Genomic DNA, 7996 nt, shown 5'->3' with positions numbered 1-7996 from the left:
TAACTTAGCCCAAGCGATAGACACAGAGCTCACTACACACCCTTCTTAGATACAACCTAGCCTAACGATACAGACACCGAGCTCCTAGAATATTGAATTATGCACGAGTTGAAGGATATAGACTGATTAATCTATCTAATCAAACAAGTCTCTCTCAGAATGATTACCGAACGTAAACATCAGATCTTTTGGCTCCAGAATGAAAGAGTGCGTGTAGGTAAAAAGATATCTCAGCTGGTCTGTGATTAAGAATGGGGTTTGTAATAACATAACATGAAACGCAGAGAACGTGTTCTCATCTCATCAAAAGACACACAGAGAGAGAGAGAGAGAGAGAGAGAGAGAGAGAGAGACACAGGCACAGAGAGAGAGAGAGAGACAGAGACAGAGAGAGAGACAGACACAGAGACAGAGACACAGACACAGAGAGAGAGACACAGACACAGAGAGAGAGAGAGACAGAGACACAGAGAGAGAGAGAGAGACAAAGACACAGAGAGAGACACAGAGAGAGAGAGACACAGAGAGAGAGAGAGACACAGAGACAGAGACACAGAGAGACACAGAGACAGAGACACAGAGAGAGAGAGAGACACAGAGACAGAGAGAGAGACACAGAGAGAGAGACACAGAGACAGACAGAGACAGACACAGAGACACAGAGAGAGAGAGAGACAGACACAGAGAGAGAGAGACACAGAGACAGACACAGAGACACAGAGAGAGACAGAGAGACACAGAGACACAGAGAGAGAGAGAGACAGACAGAGACACAGAGAGAGACAGAGACACAGAGAGACAGAGAGACACAGAGAGAGACACACAGAGACAGACACAGAGATACAGACACAGAGAGACACAGAGAGACAGAGACACAGAGAGACACAGAGACACAGAGAGACAGACACAGAGACACACAGAGAGACAGAGAGACACAGAGACACAGAGAGAGAGAGACACAGAGAGAGACACAGAGATACAGACACAGAGAGACACAGAGAGACACAGACACAGAGAGACACAGAGACACAGAGACACAGAGAGACAGAGAGACAGAGAGACAGAGAGAGACACAGAGACACAGAGACACAGAGACAGAGAGACAGAGAGACAGAGAGACAGACAGAGACACAGAGAGACAGAGAGACAGACAGAGACACAGAGACAGACAGAGAAACACAGAGAGAGACACAGAGACACAGAGAGAGAGAGACAGAGAGACAGAGAGACAGAGAGACACAGAGACAGACAGAGAAACAGAGGCCCAAACTGGTTGAATCAACGTTGTTTCAAAGGGATTTCAACCAGAAAATGTAAAGTGATGACATTGAATAAAACGTGGACAACTGATTGGATTTGAAAAACAATCTACATAAGGGAATTAAACTATTATTTTCACCCAACTTTGAACATAAATCCGATGACCTGGTGACATTATTTGTTGACAACTCAACCAAATCTAGATGTTGAACTGCCATTTATGCCCAATGGGAGAGAGGTGTGTGTGTGTCTTCAAATTTGGTCCGTTCTGCTCCAAAATTAAACTGAGAGAATGAAAGACTGAAGCGTGATGTCATAGCACTGGTGATGTCATCAGGCTGCCGCGACATCAGATGAGAGGTGATTCGTTTTGAGATGAACTGCAGAGGGTACAGGGGAGGAGAGATGGCTATCCTATGTTACAGAAAACATCCCTTTCAACCAGCCAGCCAGTCAACCAGTCAGCCAGCCAGTCAAACAGTCAGAGAGTCAGCCAGCCAGTCAAACAGTCAGAGAGTCAGCCAGCCAGTCAACCAGTCAGAGAGTCAGCCAGCCAGTCAAACAGTCAGACGGCCAGTCAACCAGTCAGAGAGTCAGCCAGCCAGTCAACCAGTCAGAGAGTCAGCCAGCCAGTCAAACAGTCAGAGAGTCAGCCAGCCAGTCAACCAGTCAGAGAGTCAGCCAGCCAGTCAACCAGTCAGAGAGTCAGCCAGCCAGTCAGCCAGTCAGAGAGTCAGCCAGCCAGTCAGCCAGTCAAACAGTCAGGCAAGGAACATCACGTGTTTCTAGAAGCAGTGTTTACATACATACCAACACTGAAACAAGCCCTGGGGTTATACTGGGGAACAGACTCCTTCCTGATAACCAGACAGCACAGCAGTCCCCTCCTCCTCTCCCTCTCTCTCTCTCTCTCTCTCCTCTCCTCTCTCTCCCCTCCCTCCCCTCCTCCCTCTCTCCCTCTCTCCCCCCTCTCCCTCCCCCTCTCCCCCTCCCCTCTCTCTCTCTCCCTCCCTCTCTCCCTCTCCCTCCCCCTCCTCTCCCTCTCCTCTTCTCCCTCCCTCTCCCTCTCTCCTCCCTCTCTCTCTCTCCTCTCCCTCCTCTCTCCCCCTCTCTCCCCTCTCTCTCCCTCTCCTCTCCCTCCTCTCCTCCCTCCCCCCTCCCCCTCTCCCTCCCCTCTCCCTCTCTCCTCCTCTCTCTCTCTCCCTCTCTCTCTCTCCTCTCCCTCTCCCTCTCTCTCCCTCTTTCCCTCCCTCCTCTCTCTCCCTCCCTCCTCTCCCCCTCTCTCTCTCTCTCTCCCCTCTCCTCTCTCTCTCCCCTCTCCCTCCCTCTTTCACTAGCAAAGAAAGCTTGTTCTCCGTCTCTGTCTGTCAGATTTGATCCCATATGTCACCTTATATTCCCTATATAGTACAATACTTTTGACCAGAGCCCATAAGACGCGATCTGTATCATACAGGTCGCAGACACAGTTAGTTGAGAAGAACTGCCGTTTATGTCTAGACTCTGATTACTGTGCTGTGGTCAGGCTGAGCTGGCGTCCTGTCAGAGAGATCTGCTTGTTTAGGTGCTGACCCCAACCTTAAACTCAACCACTACATTTTGATTGTGCCCCTCATCACACTCTTTTTCCTAAATAGTGCAATACTTTTGACCAGGGCCCTGGTCTCCTCTCCGCTTTGGGCCCTGGTCCTCTCTCTCCCTCCCTATGAGCCCTGGTCTCCTCTCCCTTTGGGCCCTGGTCCTCTCTCCCCTCCTATGGGCCCTGGTTTCCTCTCCGTTTTGGGCCCTGGTCTACTCTCCCTCCCTTTTGGGCCCCAGGTCTCCCCTCCCCTTTTGGGCCCCGGTCTCCCCTCCCTTTTGGGCCCCGGGTCTCCCCTCCCTTTTGGGCCCTGGACTCCTCTCCCCTCCCTTTTGGGCCCTGGACTCCCTCTCCCTCCCTTTTTGGGCCCCTGGTCTCCCCCTCCCCTCCCTTTTGGGCCCTGGTCTCCCCTCCCCTCCCTTTTGGGCCCTGGTCTCCCTCCTCCCTTTTGGGCCCTGGTCTCCCCTCCCCTCCCTTTGGGCCCTGGTCTCCCCTCCCTTTTGGGCCCTGGTCTCCCCTCCCCTCCCTTTTGGGCCCTGGTCTCCTCTCCCCTCCCTTTCTTGGGCCCTGGTCGCCTCTCCTCCCTTTTGGGCCCTGGTCTCCCCTCCCTTTTGGGCCCTGGTCTCCTCTCCCTCCCTTTTGGGCCCTGGTCTCCTCTCCCTCCCTTTTGGGCCCTGGTCTCCCCTCCCTCCCTTTTGGGCCCTGGTCGCCTCTCCCCTCCCTTTTGGGCCCTGGTCTCCCCCTCCCTTTTAGGCCCTGGTCTCCCCTCCCTCCGGGCCCTGGTCTCCTCCCTTTTGGCCCTGGTCTCCTCTCCCTCCCTTGGGCCTCAGTCTCCTCCTCCCCTTGGCTCCTGGTCGCCCTCCCTCCCTTTGGGCCCTGGCCCTCCCTTTTAGGCCCTGGGCCCCCTCCTCCCTTTGGGCCCTGGTCTCCCTCCCCTCCCCTTTGGGCCCTGGTCTCCCCTCCTCCCTTTGGGCCCTGGCCCTCTCTCCTCCCTTTGGCTCCTGGTCTCCTCTCCCTCCCTTTGGGCCCTGGTCTCCTCCCCCTTTGGGCTTTTGGGTCTCCCTCCCTTTTAGGGTCTCCTCCTCTTTGGGCCCTGGTCTCCCTCCCTCCCCTCTCCCTTTTAGGGCCCTGGCCCTCCTTTGGGCCCTGGTCTCCTCCCCTCCCTTTTGGGCCCTGGTCTCCCCTCCCTCCCTGGTCTCCCTTTTGGCCCTGGTCTCCTCTCCCCCCTTTTGGGCCCTGGTCTCCCCCTCCCTTTTAGGCCCTGGTCTCCCTCCCTCCCTTTTGGGCCCTGGTCTCCCCCTCCCCTCCTTTTGGGCCCTGGTCTCCCCCTCCCTCCCTTTTGGGCCCTGGTCTCCTCCCTCCCTTTGGGCCCTGGTCTCCTCTCCCTCCCTTTGGGCCCTGGTCTCCTCCCCTCCCTTTTGGGCCCTGGTCTCCTCCTCCTCCCCCTCCCCCTCCCTTTTGGGCCCTGGTCTCCCCTCCCCCTCCCTTTGGGCCCTGGTCTCCTCTCCCCCTCCCTATGGGCCCTGGTCAAAAGTAGTGAATAGGATGTCGTTGAGGAACGTGTTGCTGGCCCAGACAGGAACGTGCTGCTGGCAGGCTGTTTAAAATAACTACAGTGAGAGAAGCAGGCACTACATATAGGAAACTGATTAGCCTGACTGGCCATTCAGCTGGCTTCAGCACAGGTGAATGATATAACTAAACAATTCAGGAGGAGGTTTTGGGACAGGAGCCACAAACAATGTAGAGTGTTGGCCTAGTTCTTCCCACAGCCTCTCTCCTTCCCTCCCCTTGTGAATTAAACCCTGACTGTTTTTGCTTAAGTCCCAAATGGCATCCCTATTCCCTATACAGAAGTGCACTACTTTTGGCCAGAGTTCCCTATAGGTACTGGTCAAAAGTAGTGCACTACATAGGAATAGGGCACCATTTAGGTTTAACTGCATGACAAAGAGATAATACTTAAATTAACATTATCTAACAGTAACAAAACTGTAGCCTGTACATGGGACAGGAATGTGATTTTAAAAAACATCTACGGCCCAAATGACACCCTATATAGGGTACTACTTTTTGTCAGGAGCCTATACATTTCTGGTCAAAAGTAGTACTTCCATATAGGGATTAGGTGCCATTTGGGACAGAAGCCAACCACTGCAGCCAGCCATGGACAGTTCATATATCTAATCTAATAGTCATGGACTGACGGACAGTTTGTGTATCTACTTCTAACTACATATAGCAGAGCAATCAGCTATCTCAATGAGTTCACTATCAGGTCCTAATAAGTAGGAGTTTAGTTACTACATGATTCCATGTGTGTTATTTCATCGTTTGGATGTCTTCACAATTGTTCACAATTGTTGTACAGAAATGTAGAAAATAGTTTTAGAAAATAAAGAAAACCCTAGAATGAGTTCGGTTGGACCAGTTCTAAGACATGGCCATCTATATACGGACCAGTAATGAACAGGGAGTAGAAAATAACATGGCCATCTATATACAGGAAGCAGAACATAACATGTCCATCTATATACAGGAAGTAGAAATAACATGTCCATCTATATACATGGCCATCTATATACAGGAAGCAGAACATAACATGTCCATCTATATACAGGAAGTAGAAAATAACATGGCCATCTATATACAGGAAGTAGAACATAACATGCCATCTATATACAGGAAGCAGAACATAACATGTCCATCTATATACAGGAAGCAGAAATAACATGGCCATCTATATACAGGAAGCCAGAACATAACATGGCCATCTATATACAGGAAGTAGAACATAACATGGCCATCTATATACAGGAAGCAGAACATAACATGGCCATCTATATACAGGAAGCAGAACATAACATGCCATCTATATACAGGAAGTAGAAAATAACATGGCCATCTATATACAGGAAGTAGAAACATAACATGGCCATCTATATACAGGAAGTAGAAACATAACATGTCCATCTATATACAGGAAGTAGAAAATAACATGTCCATCTATATACAGGAAGTAGAACATAACATGGCCATCTATACAGGAAGTAGAACATAACATGTCCATCTATATACAGGAAGTGGTAGAACATAACATGTCCATCTATATACAGGAAGTAGAACATAACACATATCTATATACAGAAGCAGAAACACAACATGTCCATTCATATACAGGAAGCAGAACATAACATGGCCATCTATATACAGGAAGTAGAACACAACATGGCCATCTATATACAGGAAGCAGAACATAACATGGCCATCTATATACAGGAAGCAGAACATAACATGGCCACTATATACAGGAAGCAGAACATAACATGGCCATCTATACAGGAAGTAGAACATAACATGCCATCTATATACAGGAAGCAAATACAACATGCCATCTATATACAGGAAGGAAAATGGGCACATCTATACAGGAAGCAGAAATATGCTCCATCTATATACAGGAAGCAGAACATAACATACATCTATATACAGGAAGGAAAATAACATGGCCATCTATATACAGGAAGCAGAACATAACATGGCCATCTATATACAGGAAGCAGAACATAACATGGCCATCTATATACAGGAAGTAGAACATAACATGGCCATCTATATACAGGAAGCAGAACATAACATGGCCATCTATATACAGGAAGCAGAACATAACATGGCCATCTATATACAGGAAGCAGAACATAACATGGCCATCTATATACAGGAAGTAGAACATAACATGGCCATCTATATACAGGAAGCAGAACATAACATGGCCATATACAATTGAAGTCGGAAGTTTACATACACCTTGGCCAAATACTTTTAAACTCAGTTTTTCACAATTCCTGACATTTAATCCTAGTAAAAATTCCCTGTCTTTATACCACTTTATTTTAAGAATGTGAAATATTTGAAGTATTTAGTTCAGCTTTAATTTCTTTCATCACATTCTCAGTGGGTCAGTAGTTACATACACTCAATTATTATTTGGTATCAAGAACTTTAAATTGTTTAACTTGGGTCAAACGTTTCGAGTGGTCTTCCACAAGCTTCCCACAATAAACTGGATGATTTTGGCCCATTCCCCCTGACAGAGCTGGTGTAACTGAGGCAGGTTTGTAGGCCTCCTTGCTCGCACACACTTTTCAGTTCTGCCCACAAATTTTCTATAGGCCTGAGGTCAGGGCTTTGGCCACTCCAATACCTTGACTTTGTTGTCCTTAAGCCATTTTGCCACAACTCTGGAAGCTTGGGGTCATTGTCCATTTGGAAGACCCATTTGTGACCAAGCTTTAACTGGATGTCTTGAGTTGTTGCTTCAATATATCCACATAATTTCCCTTCCTCATGATGCCATCTATTTTGTGAAGTGCACCAGTCCCTCCTGCAGCAAAGCACCCCCACAACATGATGCTGCCACCCCCGTGCTTCACGGTTGGGATGGTGTACTTCGGCTTGCAAGCCTCCCCCTTTTTCCTCCAAACATAACGATGGTCATTATGTCCAAACAGTTCTATTTTTGTTTCATCAGACCAGAGGACATTTCTCCAAAAAGTACGGTCTTTCTCCCCATGTGCAGTTGCAAACCGCAGTCTGGCTTTTTACGGTGGTTTTGTAGCAGTGGCTTCTTCCTTGCTGAGAAGCCTTTCAGGTTATGTCGATATAGGACTCGTTTACTGTGGATATAGATACTTTTGTACCTGTTTCCTCCAGCATCTTCACAAGGTCCTTTGCTGTTGTTCTGGGATTGATTTGCACTTTTCACACCAAAGTACGTTCATCTAGGAGACAAGGTGCATCTCCTTCCTGAGCGGTATGACGGCTGCGTGGTCCCATGGTGTTTATTCTTGCGTACTATTGTTTGTACAGATGAACGTGGTACCTTCAGGTGTTTGAAAATTGCTCCCAAGGATGAACCAGACTTGTGGAGGTCTACAATTTTTTTCCTGAGATCTTGGCTGATTTCTTTTGATTTTCCCATGATGTCAAGCAAAGAGCCACTGAATTTGAAGGTAGGCCTTGAAATACATCCACAAGTACACCACCTATTTACTCAAATGATGTCAATAAGCCTATCAGAAGCTTCATTTTCTGGAATTTTCCAAGCTGTTTTGAAGGCACAGTCAACTTAGTGTATGTAAACTTTTGATTCACTGG

At 48.3% G+C, this 7996-nt stretch overlaps 1 protein-coding gene across 1 annotated transcript in view; it reads right to left on the bottom strand.

Moving 5' to 3' along the window:
* Positions 1-7996, bottom strand: part of LOC135553228 (glutamate receptor ionotropic, kainate 1) — a 195201-nt gene that overhangs the window by 27305 nt on the left and 159900 nt on the right. The gene's annotated exons all lie outside the window — the stretch shown is intronic.

This window comes from Oncorhynchus masou, chromosome 13 (assembly GCF_036934945.1).
Source record: "Oncorhynchus masou masou isolate Uvic2021 chromosome 13, UVic_Omas_1.1, whole genome shotgun sequence".
Taxonomy (NCBI): Eukaryota; Metazoa; Chordata; class Actinopteri; order Salmoniformes; family Salmonidae; genus Oncorhynchus; species Oncorhynchus masou.
This window is presented reverse-complemented; position numbering and strand designations above follow the sequence as displayed.